General features: G+C 33.2%; 1 protein-coding gene across 1 annotated transcript in view; it reads right to left on the minus strand.

The window, feature by feature from the left end:
- Window positions 1–20,210, minus strand: part of LOC128986461 (uncharacterized) — a 140,555-nt gene that overhangs the window by 96,710 nt on the left and 23,635 nt on the right. The window contains exon 2 of the mRNA XM_054406847.1: window positions 19,021–19,102. The gene's annotated coding sequence lies outside the window, so the exon portion shown is untranslated. The remainder of the gene's footprint in view (window positions 1–19,020; window positions 19,103–20,210) is intronic.

A 20,210-nucleotide genomic window follows, 5' to 3' on the forward strand; every position in this document is an offset into this window, starting at 1 on the left:
GTAGGCAATGTGTTTAATATCCTGCGAATAAATAAATATTTATAAAAATATATCAAATTTACTATACGTCATTTATCCATAGCCATTTTACTAAAAGAAAAGTAAGTATTCTAAGACTACAATACTATTTCAATAATTATAGTAAAAGTTATGATTCTCGAAAACCAATAAAAAATATATAGCAATGTGTTCTTCAAGTATACACTAATAAAGACATTGTAATAAGAAAACAAATGGGAATATTAGCTCACAGAGAAAATAAACAAGGAAAGAGATGGAAAACATCGCTAACTTCTCTAGTTCGTGTTAGCAGCGAGTGAAATATTAAAACATCAGTGAAAAGCGGACTGTGTGTTTGTAAAAACAGAAATAAACTCGACCAGTGATGCATTCATTCGTCAGAGTTGTTGTGGGGTGGGAATTGGTAATTAAACATTGTACAGGTGCAACGGTAACTGGTAAATATACGTCTGTGCATTTTATAACATTGTTAGTTGTATTACAAAATACCCATGTATTATCAATATACGTCTGTGCATTTTATAACATTGTTAGTTGTATTACAAAATACCCATGTATTGTCAATATAAGTCTGTGCATTTTATAACATTGTTAGTTGTATTAAAAAATACCCCTGTATTGTCAATATACGTCTGTGCATTTTATAACATTGTTAGTTGTATTAAAAAATACCCCTGTATTGTCAATATACGTCTGTGCATTTTATAACATTGTTAGTTATATTGCAAAATACCCATGTATTGTCAATATAAGTCGGTGCATTTTATAACATTGTTAGTTGTATTACAAAATACCCATTTTTTGTCAATATACGTATGTGCATTTTAAAACATTGTTAGTTGTATTACAAAATACCCATGTATTGTCAATATAAGTCTGTGTATTTTATAACATTGTTAGTAGTATTACAAAATACCCATGTATTGTCAATATGTATACGTCCATTTTAAAACGCTACTAGTTGTGTTATAATTTAATTATAAATGTATATATGTGTGTCATTGCATTATAAAACCCTGTTAGGCTTATGAGGTGTAAGTATAAAAATAAAAATAAAACACTTTCAGTTTGGTTAGTTGGTTTTAAATGTGTCATGAAAGTACGTTTAGATATTATAAAGCATTGGTAGTTGTGTTAGGTAAATATATATGCATTATCAAAAATACAATCATACGTCCAACAAATGTTTTTATTTTTAAACACCGTTCGTTGTTTTAGGTAGTATGAATGTATTTTTAAGGTATGCATGAAGTTAAAAGCAGCATTATAAAACACTGTTAGTTGTGTTAGGTAAATATAAATTAAATTCTTATTTCAAAAGAATTAGTTTATCTATATATATAAAAGGCAAAGCCCTCACTGACTTACTGACTGACTGACTGACTCACTCACTCATCACTAATTCTCCCACTTCCCATTTACCTAGGAGGCTGAAATTTGGTACACTGATTCTTTAGGCATTAAATAGGACAACTAAGTGGTTTTTATCCTGATCGGACTCTCGGGCTCCACCCCAGTGGCTCTGGAGTTTCCCATGTTAACCTAATGAGTACTCATATTTAAATGGAATAAATGAATCTTAACAGCTGTTTCAATTAAACAAGTTGGTTCTGTTCTATGATGTTCAATAGCATTAAAGTTACAAGGATTACCAACAGAGTGCAGCACTATTATTTTTTTTTTTAATATTTGACAACAGCTCATTTTAAACCAAAAGGTGAGTGAGCAAAGCGAACGAACTTCAACCCGGAGGCGAGTTAGCGTAGCGAACGAGCTAACCTGAAGGCAAGTGAGCGCAGCGAACGAGCTCCAACTTAAAGGTGAGTGAGCGTAGCGAACGAACTTCAACCAGGACGTGTGAGCGCAGCGAACGTGCTCCAACTTAAAGGTGAGTGAGCGTAGCGCACGAACTTCAACCAGGACGTGATTGAGCCATGCGAACGAGCTCACATATGAAGTTAAACGGGGCAAAGCCCGCGGGTACAGCTAGTTTGTTATATAAAGTAATGTATATTGTATCCATTTTAAGGTATGTATGAGTTTAAAACGCTGTTACTTCTAGCTAATGTATAAATACAGTATTATCATAAACTTATTGTCATTTGAAAAAGCTGTTAGTGTAATTGTGTAATCTAGAAGTAGGTTTTGTCTGTGAATTTTAAATAAACAATGCGTGAAAGAGTTAATACACTTTTATTATTTTATATCTATTATTTGTGTGTAAGCATAGCCAATACCTTTTAAAATACAGTAAGTTGTATTAGGTCAGGTAATATATACAGGGTGTCCCATAAGTAAACAGCCAAACTCAGGGAAATGGTTCTATGGGTTTAAAATAAAGAAAAAATTAACAATAACATTTTTCTCAAAATCGCTTCGTTAACAATATATCAGCCACCATTTTGTATTTTTCACATTAATATGTTTTTCTGTAGAAACTTAGTAGGTTAAGGTAAAAGTGACCCACGTGAGAAGAAAAAGGTTATCTTGATCCAACTCAAAATTTCCAAATGGCCGTCAGTTTCATATATTGTATTGGGTCAAGATGGGGTTTTTTCTCACATTGGTGAATTATATCTGCCTAACCTACATAAAAAGTTTCATAAAGATCGATTGGAATAACCTTAAGATAAAAATTTTTATGAGAGAATTACAAAATGGTGGATATCTGGTTAACTATGCGGTTTTGGGGAAAATGTAGTTGTAGATCTTCTCTTTATTTTAACCTTTCGAACCCTTTCCTGGAGTTTGGATGTTTACTTACGGAATATTCTGTATATATTACTCAATAGATTTTTTTATATCACTAAAGAAAAGGTAGAAGGGATTTTAAAATTATAAATTTGTAACTCATAAACCTTACTTTGCTCCATGCTAATCACAGGCCCAATAAAAATGCACAAGCACACATTTTGTAATAAAAATTGTAGCCAACCAGAGATTTAGAAGATTTGTACAGGTATAAACAAAACCTTAAAGCACTGTTTAATAATGGCTTACCTCGTTCGGGAACTAATGGGTAAAGTGAGGCTTTGACGTGGATAAGTTTCTTTAACTTTTAAAATCGATACAACTGTTTAAACCATCGTTTACCACCCATTGCACTCAACTTAAACTGTTACTGGCAAAGACCACTTATGTCTTTGTTTAAAAAAGTAGGTGTGCTGTTTTTGAAGCTGGCTAAGTCAGCAATTTGACAGCCGAAATTGTAAATTTGTAAAATTAATTAAATGTGAGGTTTTAGGTAAAAAAATATCAACTCTCTAGTTACTAATCAAAATGAATTTTATGTGTTAAGTTAATTGTTAAATTCCTAGTTAACTAAATTGGGTTGTCTAAAAAGAACTGACACATTTTAACATACATTTTTATTTATATGGTACTACATTGTAACATTTACATATGTGCAGATAGAAAAACTCAAAATGTATTTGGTGATATTCAATAAATCTCAATATGGCCACTGTTTAGGTTCTGCCAGCGTTGAATCAAAATTTAGCACATCGAACACTTTTGTTGCATTTGCATTGCGATGAAAATGAAACATGAAAAACCCCATTTATTGTTTGGAATAATAATGTTACAAGACGATAGACACAAATGAATTTAAATAATAATAAGAAAGTATATTTATTAAAAGAAACTTTTCCCTTAAATATAAGTCGCTTCAGAAAATAAAGGACAATGTGTACATCTGATGTCATAGACTACTGATTATTTTTTGTTATAGGTCATTAAAACGCTTAAACCACAGACAAACTTTAGTTTAACATAATATCTACATGAGTCTAGTCTAGTAGTACATGCGTTGCGGAGCTAAAGTTAAATTGCAAAGTTTTTCCCTTTGCAAACTTCGCCCAGTAGTATTATACCACTATTGATTTGAATTCATTTGTACTTCCTCCAAAGGACCGGAACAGGCCAAATGGTGAAATACATCGGTAACAACTATTCATTCATATAAAAAAAGATTAAAGGAATTTCTGAGGGGGACTTATAAATATAAACAGAAAAATGCATTTTTGGGAATTAGCAAGTTTAAACAATGGGGCTGCATGATGAAAAATATAATCCACCACATAAGCGTCTTCAAGGCATTTGCTTGCCAATCACTTTAAGCCCTACAAAGCAGTGATGAACTTAACCACTTAAATGTATAACCTAACCAAATGTACCAAATACTTGTACTATTTTTATAGTAAATCCCTTTAAAAATTACCTCAAACTGTAAATACTATACTATTTCCTTAATTTTCTTCACCTAATAAATTTTCTTTTAAATCACAGGTGAATTTCAGTCCGCAAATTAGCTTGCTCGAGCCTGTAATCCTTACAGGCACAATACAATTGAGCAGTAACAATGTACCAGGGCCGCAAAAGTGATTAAATAAACCTCCACAATCCCTGCAAGATTAGCACAGAGGTTGGTGGAAGGGAAGGCAGGGGTGGGGGAACAATACACTCTCCCCCCTCCACGTTACGGACCGCTAGAACTACAGCTGTTTTGTAACAGGTGGTGGTTTTACGCCTTGCTTGTGATTTGTATGCTTCATGTATCCTTTGTTCCACTGACTTCTGTTCTTTGTCTTTTTCAAATACTTGAATACTACTTTGGTTTTGGAATATAAACCTTTAGAGATTTTAAAGTGTTAATAAATTATATTGACTCGATTAATTGTTTTGAATATAATCTTCAGTTTACACATGTCTGACAGTTTATCATAGTGAAAACGACGATACATTTTCTCATAATATAGTAGTGTTAGGTTACATTTAAATGGTGTACAATTGATAAAAATGTTATCTACAAAATTAATATACTATGGACTTTGTAAGCTTTTGATATTAAAATTATAGTTTATTTTTATTTTTAACTTATTAGGGAATATATTTAAGTGTTTTACCCATAAGTGAACGATAATTCAGATATAATAAATACCTAGCATAGAACGAGCTTTTTTGCGAATAGAGCTCTATTCCCAGGAAAAAAAATTATTTATAAATTTTATATTTCATGTTTTTGTTAACTTATTGCGCACACTTATTTTTTAATTGTTTAATCGTCTCATTTGCATTTTTCTAGAATTATAATTATATTACTTTCTATACCTGTGCCAACGTAATTGTATTTTATTTTTCACCCCTCACAAGTAAAAATATTATTATTTTGTTTTCTTTAATTTTGTTAAGACAAAAGTTTTAGTGTAAAATGGAACCTTGTATCTTATGTACTGTACGTTGCTAAATATAGATGTTATTTATTTATTTTATACACAGCAGTAACTTTAGTTTATTAACGGAAAACATTGGTGGTACAGTAGGGCCTATGTTCAAATTCTTGTACAATCTTCCAAAAGATGTAATATAAAAATTGTACAGACAATTTCTTGTGTTTGCCTGTACAATACGTATATGTCAAGCTTAACATAGCCTACTCAATTATTCAAAAATGACAAATATGTTCAATGTTCCTTTTTGATGAAATTAAAAATCTTCTTACCATACAAAATATTAAATGAACAACTGTTTCTCCTTGGAAAAATTTTGGTTCATAAATTTGTAATTTTCTTTTTAATTGTGGTGTCCTATGTGTTAGAAAATAATTAAAAAACGCTTAAGTTTACTTTTCTTTAGTTTTGATAATTTTTAATACCTAAGTTGACGTTAATTTGGTTTGTTTATTAACATCTGAAGCACAACTACATCAGTCATTATTTTTGTAAATTCATTATTTTATAGATTCTATACAACTCAAAATTTAGTGGTATAAATATAAATACATCTAAAAATACATATAAATTCTTGTGTATTTTTTGTGTGATAAGAAGAAGAACTATACAGACAAATTGTTGTGCTTCTCTGTGCAATAAGTATATGTCAACTTAAGGTAACCAATCATCAATGTTTTACGTATTAAAATGCTCAAAGGATCTTTTGATAAAACTAAAGCACGTTCACAAAACAAAATACTAAAATACATTGCTCTATGAAATATTTTTTCTATCTCCTCCAAATGACAAAAAAACTTTCATTTTCTGGACTGCTTGCCAATATGAGTGTATCTGTCGTAAAAGGGACAATATAGAAAGCAATCCGAGCAAGATAGCAGACGTCGTAAGGAAAGATTAAGGATAAGGCCTATTGTTGTGTCATGAAAAGGCCAACTGGCTGTTTATGGTAGATGGATCGGCTGTATAGAATCTAAAATATTTTTAACACTTTTAAACAGTTTGTTCACATTTTTATTCGTTGCTATAGCTGATTAGAAGTTTAGTTACATTGTAGTATATAAAAAGTTGGCTTTATCCTGTTAAGTAGTTTACAGAAACAAATATTTGTTATTTTTACAAACGAGTAATTGACGGTGATTTCTTAGTCCTGGAGATACATCGTTAACATGAATAATAGTTATAAAAGGGTTGTGTGAGGTTATCTGAGATGAAGAACCCTTTTTATCCAGAATGTTTACATGATTACAGTTGGCGCTCACCATATACCATTGAAGTATGGTTTTGTAAGACGACACTTTGACGATTTTCCATCTTATATGAAATAAACAAACCCAAAAAAATCTACGGCTGAAAACGTGAATTTTGAACTACGAATAGAATAAAACTAGTTTGTGGTTTAACGAGAGGGTTTTTTCACTATACAATCATTTATTATTTGTTTTAATAATGTTTAAAGATTACTGCACTTAAATAATGGTATGATAGCATAGCATTTCATATTTGATGAATTTGTTTAGTAATCAATTTTGCTAAATAGCAACGAGAATAATTAAAAAATATGTTAAATTTCATATGATACGACTGAGTTATTAGGTTGTGAAAATACTATCATCGGTGAGAAAATGATCCGAAATTCTGTTCTGAAATTCTACCTGAGAAGGTTAAACAATATTTCAAAATACGAAATATGTCTGTGTGGAAGACTTTATAAGGATCAGTTTTTTTTTTTTTTTTTTTTTTTTTTTTTTTCCTAGAGAAGGAGAGAGGGTGCTTGACTATTGTAAATATATTCACCCTGTTCAATTTCCCCTCTCTCTCTCTTCGCGGTTCACCAGTTAAATTTTATCCTAAAATCCTTAACCACATGTAATTGTTGAGCCGGTCAAATAACATGAATGTTACATATCACCCTAGAAAAGAGAGTAAAAGGAACATCGTAAAGAGAGAGAAGTGATTGAGGAAGTGATGTCAGAGAGAGGTGGGGGAAAGGGAAAGAGTGAGAGAGGGTTTTGGTTTGTTTCTACTCTTTAGTCATCATGGCTCGTACCTTCGTAGTTTATTTATACCAACTTCTTTCTTCCTAGACTAAGCTCAAGATATGTATTTTAAGTGTTTTGTAATTATTAAGCTATACTGACTAGTTGCTAAGCGCATGCTTCTAACTGGGGAGGGGGGGGGGCGCTGAGAATATATAGTGGGTCCTCACTGTCTCGTCCAATAAGAACTGCTGGATGACTAGGCGCTTGATCTTCTTAAAGTATGTTTTTGAGTGAAAAAAACTTTTTAAATACTCTTCATAATTATGTATAACAGAAAAAAGAACGTAGTTGTGTGAGCCAAACACAAAATGCGCTAGTGTCTAAAAGTCTATTTTCTACCATATTCTTTGTTGCTTATCAAGTTGATGGGTCGTAACAGTTGCTATAGCTCACAATAAGTAATTTTACCAGTTAAACTTGGTAACAAAAGTTTTACACAAAGTTCAGCACAATCTGTCGGTGGCTCACATCAACTACAACGATTTTTATTAAAATGCTAACTACATATTTAAAATGGGGATGGAATGTCTAATTGTATCAATAGTCAAAGGTACTAGTATGTTTCTTTCATTAAACACACATTTTTAGAGTTGTGGTATTTTTTTTATCGCCCTGTAAATCAATTTATCAATGTCCATATAGAAAGAAAAAGTACTCCACATGAGCGTCTTTTTTTTAACAAGTTCGAACACATAAGGCTCCTTCTGAAATCGTCTAATAACTTAGCTCTTGCATCATTTAATTATAGAAAACATTAGTCTGCAACATGAATTGCTGTGTAAATGTAGAAAACTGAATCAATCAGCAAATAATTGAAACACAAAAAAAATTTTGAAATTTATCCCACATCATAAGAAAAATATACAATCACCCATAATAGTGCATTTAATAAGCCTATAGAGGATCTATGGTAGGAATCAAAAGGACTCATCGAGACCTTTTATGTACCGTATGTGGCTGATAGGTGTGTGTCTTACGATTATCGAAATTCCGTGTTTCTTATTAGCTTTATGTGTAGATTAATAACTAAGCATATGGGAAAAATACCAGTGTCGAAGTGTCCTTTGTCAACTCGTTGTATTCTAATAAAATAACAAGGGTTTTAGTAATAATGAAGCTACCTTGCAGTAAAAAAACAAATAAGCAGTTAAATCGGTTGCTAAGTCAGTAGCGTGACGGACAAAGCACAGAAAACGTACTACTATACCGTTATAGTAGTACGTTTTCTGTGCTTAAAGGCAGCGATGTTTTGGGTTCAGATCCTGGTGTCTTCCACAACATTCCATCAGTACAGTTCAACCTTTGTACAAAATCAGCTCACCCCTTGCTATTCTGTATACGTTTTACACACATAACCGTAGTACATATGGGCTGGCAAACGCACGGTTAAAAGAGGAAGCCAACCTCATTTTGTAAAAAAACTTAATCTTCAAAAAAAGTTAAAAAATTCCCAAGGATCAATATATGTATTTAAGGAGTTCATAGAATTTTTCTAACATTATCAACTTTTGCAAACATTTTTGAAAGCAATAAATAACTTGAAATTTAAGAGATAGAGTCTTGTGCGTATCGTAATTGGTCTGGCTGGTAGGCCCCAGGTGCAGGAAAGATCTGAGAGAGACGCTGAAGAAGATCGATTGTTGATTGCGAATCAACAGAAAGCTAAGTCTATTACTTACGTTGGAACTTCGTGAACACAACCTCTTCCATAATTAACCTTCACTGTAACAATTTTGTTAGATGAAAAGTCAATTTTTCAGCAATTGAATTTTGGGTTGAGTTCAAACATGATTCCGTCAAGATGCAAAAGGTTTTTTTAACAAAAAACAGTTTTACCAAAAAGTAGATTATAAAATCGACAAACATATAGAGTTATTCACGTCCTAAAAATTACCCTTGGGCTCCACCCCGTGGATGTCTTCAGTTTAGAGTGGAATTTAGCATTAAAGTGGAAATCTATTAACGTTTACAACAGAACCATATAATCTACATTGTTCACATGTCAATAAACATAATAACTGTGTGTCAAACAAATAATTGAATTAAATTGCAATTTTACTTAACATGGTGGAATTATTAAGCTCGTCTCCTAACAATCCATGGGTGTGTGTAACGATTTAAACGTTTGACTTACAGAACAACATTATACAGTGTCAAGCATTCTTGATTGCACAGAGTCGTGTTGCTAGACGATGACTAATTTTTGCCGTTAAATATTTGAGCTATTACACGAAATAGAGAACAATTGTTTTCTTCAGATAATTATAGTTATTAAATCTCCAAACTATTTATCAAATATTTAGCCTTGGAAATTAATTTAATTTTGTATTTTATAGGATTGTTTAGTCTGTATCTCCAGCCTCGTCTATCGATTGTAAAATTGTATCAATACCTAGACTTTGGTAATACAATTAAATTATTATGTAGGCTATAATTATATATTTTTCTAATAATATAAAGACTTTTCCCCACGCACAGGATTTTTCTATGTGGGATCACTTTTCCTGAAAAAAATTAAATTTACATGAATAACTTATTGTAAATAAAATGATGTTTCATTTGCATAAGTTTAAAAAGCTTAGGTAAAGAAAGTAGTTAACATGTACCTGAAGCAATACAAGTAATGCTTACACACTATGGCCACACTCCTTTACAAAATTATGATATTCGGGGTCAAATTATTTAGGATAACATGAGCAGACGTTTCGGCCTCGGTGATGCTTATCTTCATCAAGAAAAGTTAGTTCAACCTATTAGCAATTCGACCTACACCAAAGATCACGAATTTCAAAATACATGTAACCTTGACTTTCCCTATTACAAGGCCGGAGCGAGAGAGAATTGGCAACGCCGCAGCCCCGTCCTACTGAAACAGATGTTGAAATGGATTGTCTGTCCAGTGTTTACTCGTTGGTTATTATTATCACCATGGCAACAGGCCGGTGCGACGTTGCCACACAAACCCTGTGGTCTAGTGAATGATTATGATGTAACCGTTTAGTTTTATAACGATGTATACTATATGAGGGTTTTCAGGTTTCGTGAGGTGTTAGGGATTGTGGGAGGGGGAGGGGGGGGGGTTAAAGGAAGCTTCCCAGCATTACACTGTTATGCCATCAATTAGAAGGATCTAGCGAGCTGAATGGAATTACCTCCTCTGATAATAGGATATGGTTTTGAATGGTTTACAGCTCTATTGCAAATATGGCGCATTGCGGCCGAATATTCTCTCTAAGCAGTAGTTATTGTTGTACGATTATGAAACACTGATGAAAATGTGAATGTTTAAATTACTTTGCCAGTAGGTAACCTTACGGAGTTAAGTATTGTGCATATTGATGAGACATTTCAAAACATATATTATTTTCTGAAACTAGATGGCAGGCTTCCACGATCAAAGTACCGAAATTCGACAATTATTAGAGTTTTTAGTGGATTTCCCACATAGGAAATAAGCTATTATCGTACATGGTAAGACCTGGACCCGGGACAGATTTTTTTTGAGGTCCCTAGAGGCCAAAACCACCATCAGTTAAAATTCATGTCCGTTAGCATCACATTTATTTTTAAATTTACCTGGAGAGGCTATGATGTTTCTTTAAATGTTACTCTTGAAATAGTAAAACCACGTGTATCATTTGAACACCTAACAATTTTCAAAAGTAACCTTTATAAGTAGAAAGTTATGGATAAAAACATTTAACAATCAATTATTGTAATTCAGCCCTTGAATTTTAAACTTATTGAAATAACATTAAAAATGCAAAACATTAATGTACATTTCTATTTACACATAGAATTCAAACATACTCAAAAATATATCCGGAAATACTGCTACATGTACTTTTACATTTTTTTAATAAGGAAACTTGTTAGCGAAAAATACTTTTTAAAGTCTACTTAATATACTATAACCACGACCTTTCAATATATGATAAAAAACGAACTGAAATAATCAATTGTGTATTTAAGTTAAGCCATACAGACTGAAGGGAAGGTGTGTTAAGTGGAGAGGGTTGAAGAAAGAGCGAACAAGTCTGCAAAATATTTATGCCTTCTTTTGAATTTCAAATCGCCACAATTTAAATCCAAGATTCTGCCTATCTACCTTATACCGAGCAGTTAAATGTAATTCTAAGCGTTATCAAGTATTATAAAAATCATTACAAATGTTAATAACAAGTTTATAAGTTTATGAGTACGAAGAATTCACACCAAAACTCACTGAATGTATATGCTTGGAATGTAAAGAAAAGGTAAAATTAAGTTAAAGTAGAAAATAAAATTGTTAATTTCCAATAGCCTCTCTAGACATCTGTTTATATTAATTCCTTGTCGAGTTTAAAATGCAAACAATAGTCTCTTACATTTTAATTGTTCCTTGAAAAATTGTTGACTAAAAACTTGAAATTCGCACAATGTTAGTTTTTTGTGTTAGTATTATGTCATCTACATACACGAAATACTGCATAGGTAATTTTTAGTATTTTTTTTTATTTATTGCTAACGTGTTGTAAAAAGCCGAAACAATTGTATCAAATATTTTATTTTGCTACAAGGGAAATCCGTGTTGTTCCATATAGAACATTCTATACAGGGTGACCGTTAAGTCTTAGGACGACTTTATAACTTTTAAACGACAAACGATATCACAACCACATTTGGTATACCGTTACTGGAAATTGTAAGCTACTTTTCTGTATACATGGTGGTCGGATATCACCTTTGGGGGACGGCCCGTCGGGGGTCAGAAGAAAATCTTTAACGACAGCCTATGTTGAGTTGTACATCATTTTAAAGGTCTACTTCAACTGAAAACAATGCCGCAAATCGCACTTCAAAAGGTTAATCATGCGTAAAATGGCAGATGTTCAAAGATTTTCAAAATTAGGCAATTTCTTTATATTAAAACACATTTTAAAATCTTTAAACAACTGCAATTTTTTAACAGATGGTCCTTTTGAAGTACGGTTTGCGGCATTCTTCTTTGCTTAAAATTCCCTTTAAAATGATCCCCATAACTTCACATTCAGTGATCCAATTAACTCTTCAGGGCGACGGCCCACAAGGAGTCGGAAGTAAATCTTGAATGGAAGCATAGGTTGATATGCACATCAAATTAAAGGTATTTATTAGTAGAATACAATGCCGCAAACCGTACTTCAAAAGGACCATCCGTTAAAAAATTACAGTTGTTTAAAGATTTAAAAAAGTGTTTTAATTTAAAGACATTTGCTAATTTTGAAAATCTTTGAACATCTGCTATTTTGCGCAGGATCGACCTTTTGAAGTGCGGTTTGCGGCATTGTTTTCAGTTGAAATAAACCTTTAAAATGATGTACAATTCAACATAGGCTGTCATTAAAGATTTTCTTCTGATCCCCGACGGGCCGTCCTCCAAAGGTGATATCCGACCACCATGTATACAGAAAAGTAGCTTACAATTTTCAGTAACGGTATACCAAATGTGGTTGTGATATCGTTTCGTTTAAAAGATATAAAGTCGTCCTAAGACTTAACGGTCACCCTGTATAGTTTTAAAACGTAAATAAGGGTTTAATATGGGTTGAATGTGGCAATCTATAGGTCACAAACACATCCACTATGTTATCCTAAACGTAAATATATTTCAAATGCAATACTTTTGACGACAGGTTATTAGTCCTACGTAAAACCCAAAAAGTATTAAAAAGAACTACTAAATCACCTTAGAACATTGGCTTTCAAATTGTAACCGTTTTAAATACTAAACAAATAATTAAAGTACCTATGTTGCTGTATGTGGTAGTTATTAAAAGTGAGCCTAAGAATTTCCTCATATACACGAAAGGAAGTTGCAAACTTGTTTTTCGTTAGGATTTGTAGTTCTCTCGTTGAAATTAACTAGAATTTGGAAAGTGGATTTCGAAAAAAAGTGTGGAACATAAGCTCTTTATGCACTACTTACTCAAGCTTTTTATTTAGTTAATTAGAAATTAACTCTCGTTGGTTTCACGCCGACAAATTAGTAAGCCGATAGTAGCAATCCTTAACTATTATTCTCGTTTCAAGGCCGGTTTTGGTCGATGTCAAAGTCGTCACATTCAAGACAGCTCTTGTCTCACAAAGCAGCTTATGTGTACTGTACAGCTCTGCCTTGGCATCGGAATACTTGAAAGTCTGTGAAACGCCAAGTTCTAGTGGGTACTAACTTAGGAAGTATTATGCGTATTAAATTGAAAATTATAATACCTTGCTTCATTCTGAGAGTAGTAACTAATTTTATTTCACAAGATGGAGTATATTTCATAGTTAATTTATATTTTAATTCTGGTTTTCATCATTGTAATAAATATATTTTCACGTGTTTGTGGGGAGTATGCTTGCTTAATCTACGGTTGTACGTTGAACGTATGGCGTCGGCTGGTTCCTTTCTAGGATTTTTTTGCATAAAAAATTAATTAATAACAGGGTGTGGTGTTTTTTTTTACTTAAGTTTTGATTGGGAAATATAACTAGATTGTTTTGTCATACACAGGATAAAACTAAGAAAGAATAATAAAGCTCTTGGTTAATTAAAAGAGGATTTTTCATATAAATTTATCCACTCTCATCTGTCTCAGAATGGCCATTTATTTATTTTATTTTTAAAATGTGATTTAGTCTTTAAATTGGCCGTTGGCAAAAGTTAGATCCGCAGTTTATTCAATTAAGTCAAGTGTTTTGAGTAATTTGCTATCTAATTAATGATTTGATTTTTATTTTTCCTACTACTGCATGAAAATGATCAAATTGCCACACCTGTAAACAGTACGCAAAATAGCTCATTTGCACTCTAAAGCCGGAATGGATCATTCCCGCTGGCTAATCAGCTGATTTCACTGTTGGCATTTCTATACCAACCAAAGCCACGGACCAGGTGGATTAACAACTGTTAAACAAATATAACCTCAATTTCTTCTTATATACAACTACATTTTGTGCTATGAGAAGTTAATTATGGTGGTTAATCCACTTGCTAGGGGGTTCCCGTGTGCATTTTATGTATAGAAAAAACCCTAAGGGATCATGTAGGTACTATGTGGGTTATCATTTTTTACGTGGGTGCCAGCTTGGCAGAGTGGGCATAACCTCAGAATCTGCCATTTTAAAAATGGTGGCGGCATTTATTACATGAAACTCATTGGGAGCTTATATCTCGAAAACGGTAATATATAGCGAGTTACTTTTATAACAATAAATGTTGCTTACACAATAAGGAACAACTTTTGTATTTACAAAAATGCCCTAAATATAACTATTTAGCAGGAGTTGACCAATTTATGTTAATTTGACCAATAAATTTTTACTCTGTTCGACAAAAAAATTCTAATATCTAAAAAAACTGTTTTTTTTTTATTTGGCACATAGCACTAATTGCTCTTTTCATCTAAGGTCTAAATACCCCCGTCGCAGCAAAGTTGCAGAATCAGCAAACATTTACCTGGCTGCATTTCTACTAAAATATTAAAATTGACAGATTGATTTCCTATTTAAATGACATTGATTTGTAATGAGTACTTAAGTTTGCTGCTTCAGGGAAGGTATTGAGGTGTTTTTATGTATTTTTATTGAAATGTTGATAGCTTAGTATGAATGAAACAAAATTTTGAAATTTTACTATAATATATCCATAAACAAGCAAACTAAAACAGTTTATTTATTCTCCATAAGAATAACATGGGAATGTTAAATTTATTTTTTTATTTTAAATTATCTCCGTAACTATTGGGCATACAACGCTTCAATATACAAAGTTATTTATTTTTTGAGCTCTACAAAATGGTTTCGTTCATTATAAAATTTCGTGTTTTTAGGGCCGAAAATCGGAAAAATCCATTTTACCCCATAAAACTCCCCATAAACCCCCGTTCCCATAGTCCGATCGTGCTGGTTTAATAGTCCGAATTCGTCTGAAAACGTAGGTTTACACGTTTGTGATAAATTTCATTAAATTTGGATCATTTTTGCTCAAGTTATCAAATTAAGTCGTAGATCTGTCTTCGGATACAGATGTCGTAGTGTTGGCTTTACACTTTTTGAATGAATTCTCTTCGGAAGGTTTGCAGGAATTGTGGATGCGACTTGGTATAGCCAGAACTTCATGATATGTACTAGTTCGCATTATAGCAAACAGACTTGGAAGTAACCTTTGCTCAGTTCCCTCAGCACTCCATATTTTAACGGGCTGTGGCTTTGCCAGAAAATTTGGAACAAAGCGTGCTACCCTAAAATGTAATCCAAGTACTTTGCTAATGGACTTTGGAAAAGATGGGGAGGAAGAGATAGAATAAAGTTTGAAAAACACAGTTAAGTGTCTAGTTCACAAAAGGATACTCAGTGTGAAACTATGAATGATCTAAGACACTGGATATACGTACACTGTCACTGTACAACGAATACTCTTAAAGAACTGCATCCTTTGCTCGTGAAGAAATTCTGTCTGGTAGAGCTACTTACTATACAGCATATCTTACGTGCTTTTTATTGTACATAGGCTACATCCAAATCAATTGCATGGAAGAACACGTTTTTCAACTCGATCCTTTAGTTTTGGACACAGTGATGGTGGTTACTCTTTGCCGCAATGCTCACAAGTATATTGTGAACAGTTTAATTTTTCTGATGACTATAAAAGGGAACAGATCTAATTCCTCTTAACCCAAAAGCGCTTATAATTTAGATCCAATAACTGCGCTCAAATTTTATGAGCCACGAAACTAGTTCAATATCAATAAAATCAATCCAAAGCAGCCTACCACCAAGGACAATGTCAAGGTTCTGGTTGTGTTAACGAGACGTCAATGCTTGGCCGATGCCCCCAACTTTGCCCGCCGGTCCCGTTCCCGCTCCATCACCGTTTTAATAATAAATGTTATGAATTATAATAATAATTTCTATTACATCCGTAGATTTATTATTTGTAATAATAAAAATTCATTATATAGAAAAGTTTATATTTATTTTATATTCGTATGCGTCATTTAATAACAAAAAATTAATTTAAAAATATTTTATATTATTTTAATAACTTATATATCTGCCAGAAGCTTCTCGAATGCTTTTTGCAGGTTTTTTACCTTAAATGCGAAGAAAAATTAGTGCTAGGTGCCAAATTACAAAATAACAGCTTTTTTATAATTATTAGATTTTTTGGCAACAGAGATCAAATGTATAGGTTAAATACTATAAATATGACAATTTTAATATTTTAGTGGAAATACAGCCAGGTAAATGTTTGCTTAGTCTGCAGGTTTGCTTCGGTGGGGGTATTTTGACCTTAAATGTAAAGAGAAATAAGTGCTATGTGCAAAATTAAAAAGGAACAGTTTTTTTTTTAAGATATTAGAATTTTTTGTCAAACAGAGTAAAAATGTATAGGTTAAATTAACATAAATTACTCTACTACTCCTAAATAGTTATATTTAGGGCATTTTTGTAAATACAAAAGTTGTTCCTTATTATGTAAGCAACATTTATTGTTATAAAAGTAACAATAAAAGGACAATAACAATAAGGAGTGAGTCGGTGGCTCAGTCGGTAGCGTCGCGGACTTCGGGCCCAAGGCAGCGATGTCGTGGGTTCGGATCCTGGTCATTGCCGATAACATTTTATCAGTACAGTTCACCTTTGTACTGTACCGGCTCACTCCTTGCTTTGCTGTGAACGATCCACGCACGGGCGCTTAGTCTATGTGGACGGGCAAATGCAAGGTTAAAAGAGGCCGCCAACCTCTTTTTTTTTTAAAAAAAAAAAAAAAAACTCGCTATATATAACCGTTTTCGAGATATAAGCTCCCAATGAGTTTCATGTAATAAATGCCACCGCCATTTTTAAAATGGTGGATTCTGAGGTTATGCCCACTCTGCCAATCTGGCACCCACGTGAAAAATGATAACCCACATAGTACCTACATGATCCCTGAGGGTGTTTTTCTATACATAAAATGCACACGGGAACCCCCCTAGCAAGTGGATTAGGTCGGAAAAACTTGTGTGTACGAGCACAACCAGTAAAAATCTTTGGGCGGCCATACAGTTCTCGAGCGGCAATGAGGTACTTTGCGCTCTTAATACATTTCGTTTTTATGTCCCCAGAGGTCAAAAACTACACCCGTTAAAATTCATATATATATTTTATTAAAAATTAGTTATTTTATATACTAGTTATCAATTGAAGTTATTGAAGTCCCAAAAGTGAAATTACGGTTACTTATACGAAATAACCATAAAAAAAAAACAATTTCAGTAAAACAAAACAAATGTAGCTGTATTTTAAATACAAGAAGAGCAAAACCGTATTGTGTATCAGCTGACTGGTCTATGAACTTAGCCATGAATGTTCTTGTGTTGGATTTCAATGTGCTCTACAGTTGAACTAAAAACTTGCACATTCTACCTTGATGAGTGCGACTGCAATTTTAGACACAATGTAAAGCAATACAAACCACGTCACATCCAGGGAGAGATTAACCAAGTTCATTGTTATGGCTCATATTGTTGTGGCGTTGTCATGGAAACCTCATACTTATTCAGATATGTAAAATTGTGTTCCTGTGAAATTGAAAACTTGAATGATTGTTTCACCAAGTTTTATGAATTTTCCTATTTAATAATGGGATACCCAAAATCGTTCAGGATTTTCGTTCAGACTGTTTCACAGATTCTCAACCTGTCCTATCATCTGGTTTCTCCAAATTTTATCTTTTATTTTTAATCGGAAAATCCTAACAATTTCTATGCAGTACTTGTATGAGTAAAACTGTACGTCATTAGTTATATTAAGTAAACGAAACGTTTTAAATGCACTTTTACAAAAAAAGAGTTATAATAAAAAACCCTTTACCTCAATATGTTACTTTATTCACTTGACAGAATTCATGTGGCTCCTAGTTAGAGCATAATACCACGTAAAACAAAAATCCAAAAAACAGCACCATCAAACCAGGGCCTTTACTTCTCTCCAACTCTTTCCTTTTTTCCCCTCTTCCGTGTTTGCCTTACTCATGTTCCTTAGGACTGAGGGTTCCAGTGTAGAGTATCTTTCTAAGGCATCATGCTCTTTTGATCCATTTTAACTTCCTTCTTTTTATTTGCCGTTCTTAAGTTATTCACATGCAGAGACCACAAGACGACCATGGTGCCCCTGTGGCAATTTTGAGAAGATCTCTGGCTAAAGAATCTTCAACATCTTTCCTAGTCAACGGTGTATAAATACTTGAAATGTATATTTTGCTACCAAGACAAATAAAGTAAAATTCATATTTTTCATCCTTCATTATCTAAATTAGATAGAGCTGAACCATGTCAAATCTTCCGAGTTGTTGAACTGGCGAAAATGCAACATTCCAAATGTGTTATAGTTATATATCCTCTAAAACCATCTTTCTTCAGTTCAACTTCAGCCCTGAAGATGAATTGCTGGAGTCAGCTCTCGAGGACAATGATTTTATTTGACAGTAAAAGTTCTATAGTCTGTATGATGACCCTCCATCTACGTGGCCAATGGTTAAGGCCTGGGACACTCCCACGTAGACGGAGCTAATGCTTTATGAGGATCAGAAAACAGGTTCCATCATACAGACTATTCTTAAAAGTGAAACCATGGGTACTACGACCATATATTCAATATCCATTTTACCACTACTAGCTTTTAAAACCAAAATATTGAAGAGGAATGCTGTACAACACATGGATCTAACAAATTCCTACCTGGTATGTCGAGTTTCAGCTGTGTCGCAGGGACTCCTGCTGGCGCGTCATCGCTCCCTGTCGTGGGCCCACCCCCGCCGTGCTGCAACAAACAAAAATCAATCAAACTTGTGTGCTGTTATGTTACAATATACAATAGAATACAATACAAAGATCTATACCTCATAAATAATCAACGATCGATAATATCTCTAGATCTTCTGTAGCACCCTCTCCACTAATACAAGGCCGCCACCGCGTAGGTGTGTGGCAGCGTCGCACCGTCCTGTCTGTTGCCATGGTAACTAATAATCAGCGTGTAAACATAAACATGGTTCAGACGGGGCGTCTGAGTTGGGGCAACTATAGGTTAGTGCAACAGCTGTTTTGGTTTGCCGGGACAGCGGTGTTGCCACTTTTATCTCGCCGTTGCCTTCTATTACAGGAATAAATGATCATATTGTGTGTTGCATACCGTGTATATCAAGTTTGTTGAACATTAACATAATAAATGTTCAACAAACTTCAATCGGGGTGTCTGGGAACTGACGTGTCTATTTTTCAGATTACATGCTGAGTAAAGTTTGCAAAACAACAAACATATATCAGTTCAATAGACAATTCGCCAAGTGCCAATTACATGCTCAACATGTTAAGTATGGTAGCAGATAGTTTTCATTGAAATATATAAATGTTCAATAGATGTTTAACTTATTCCATAGAAGTGGCATGCATATAAAGAATAGTTATCAGGCCGTCTACAATAAATCTACATCAAAGACATTTAACAGAAACTTAGTCGAGTCTCAAAACTGACGTGTGTATCATGTAATGTTGCTGTAGCAGACAGTTTACATCAATACATCAACGTCACAGAGGTTCAACTAACATCTTAACTTAACAAAGGTATTATCTGACGTCTCTATCTTGTAAAGAAGCTTGAGCTAAGAAATTATGAAAATTTTACGTCACTGAAGTACAACAATAATCTAATGCAGTAGTTAGAACTTGGAAAATAATTTAAGTGCTCAAACCCGATAAACAATTTACAATTTAAATTTCTAATTTTTTTCTTGCTTTATTTAATTTTAAATTAATCTCATAAAGAGACGATTTATTTTTATCTCATCTCTATTTTAATCCAGCTTTGCAGTACTAGGAGGGAACGCTAGAACATCTCCCGTTTTAGCTAGATATTTTTCCCTTTCGTC

The sequence above is a fragment of the Macrosteles quadrilineatus genome, unplaced genomic scaffold (genome assembly GCF_028750875.1).
Source record: "Macrosteles quadrilineatus isolate MER2022 unplaced genomic scaffold, UCM_ALF_1.0 Scaffold_2__2_contigs__length_208266976, whole genome shotgun sequence".
NCBI lineage: Eukaryota > Metazoa > Arthropoda > Insecta > Hemiptera > Cicadellidae > Macrosteles > Macrosteles quadrilineatus.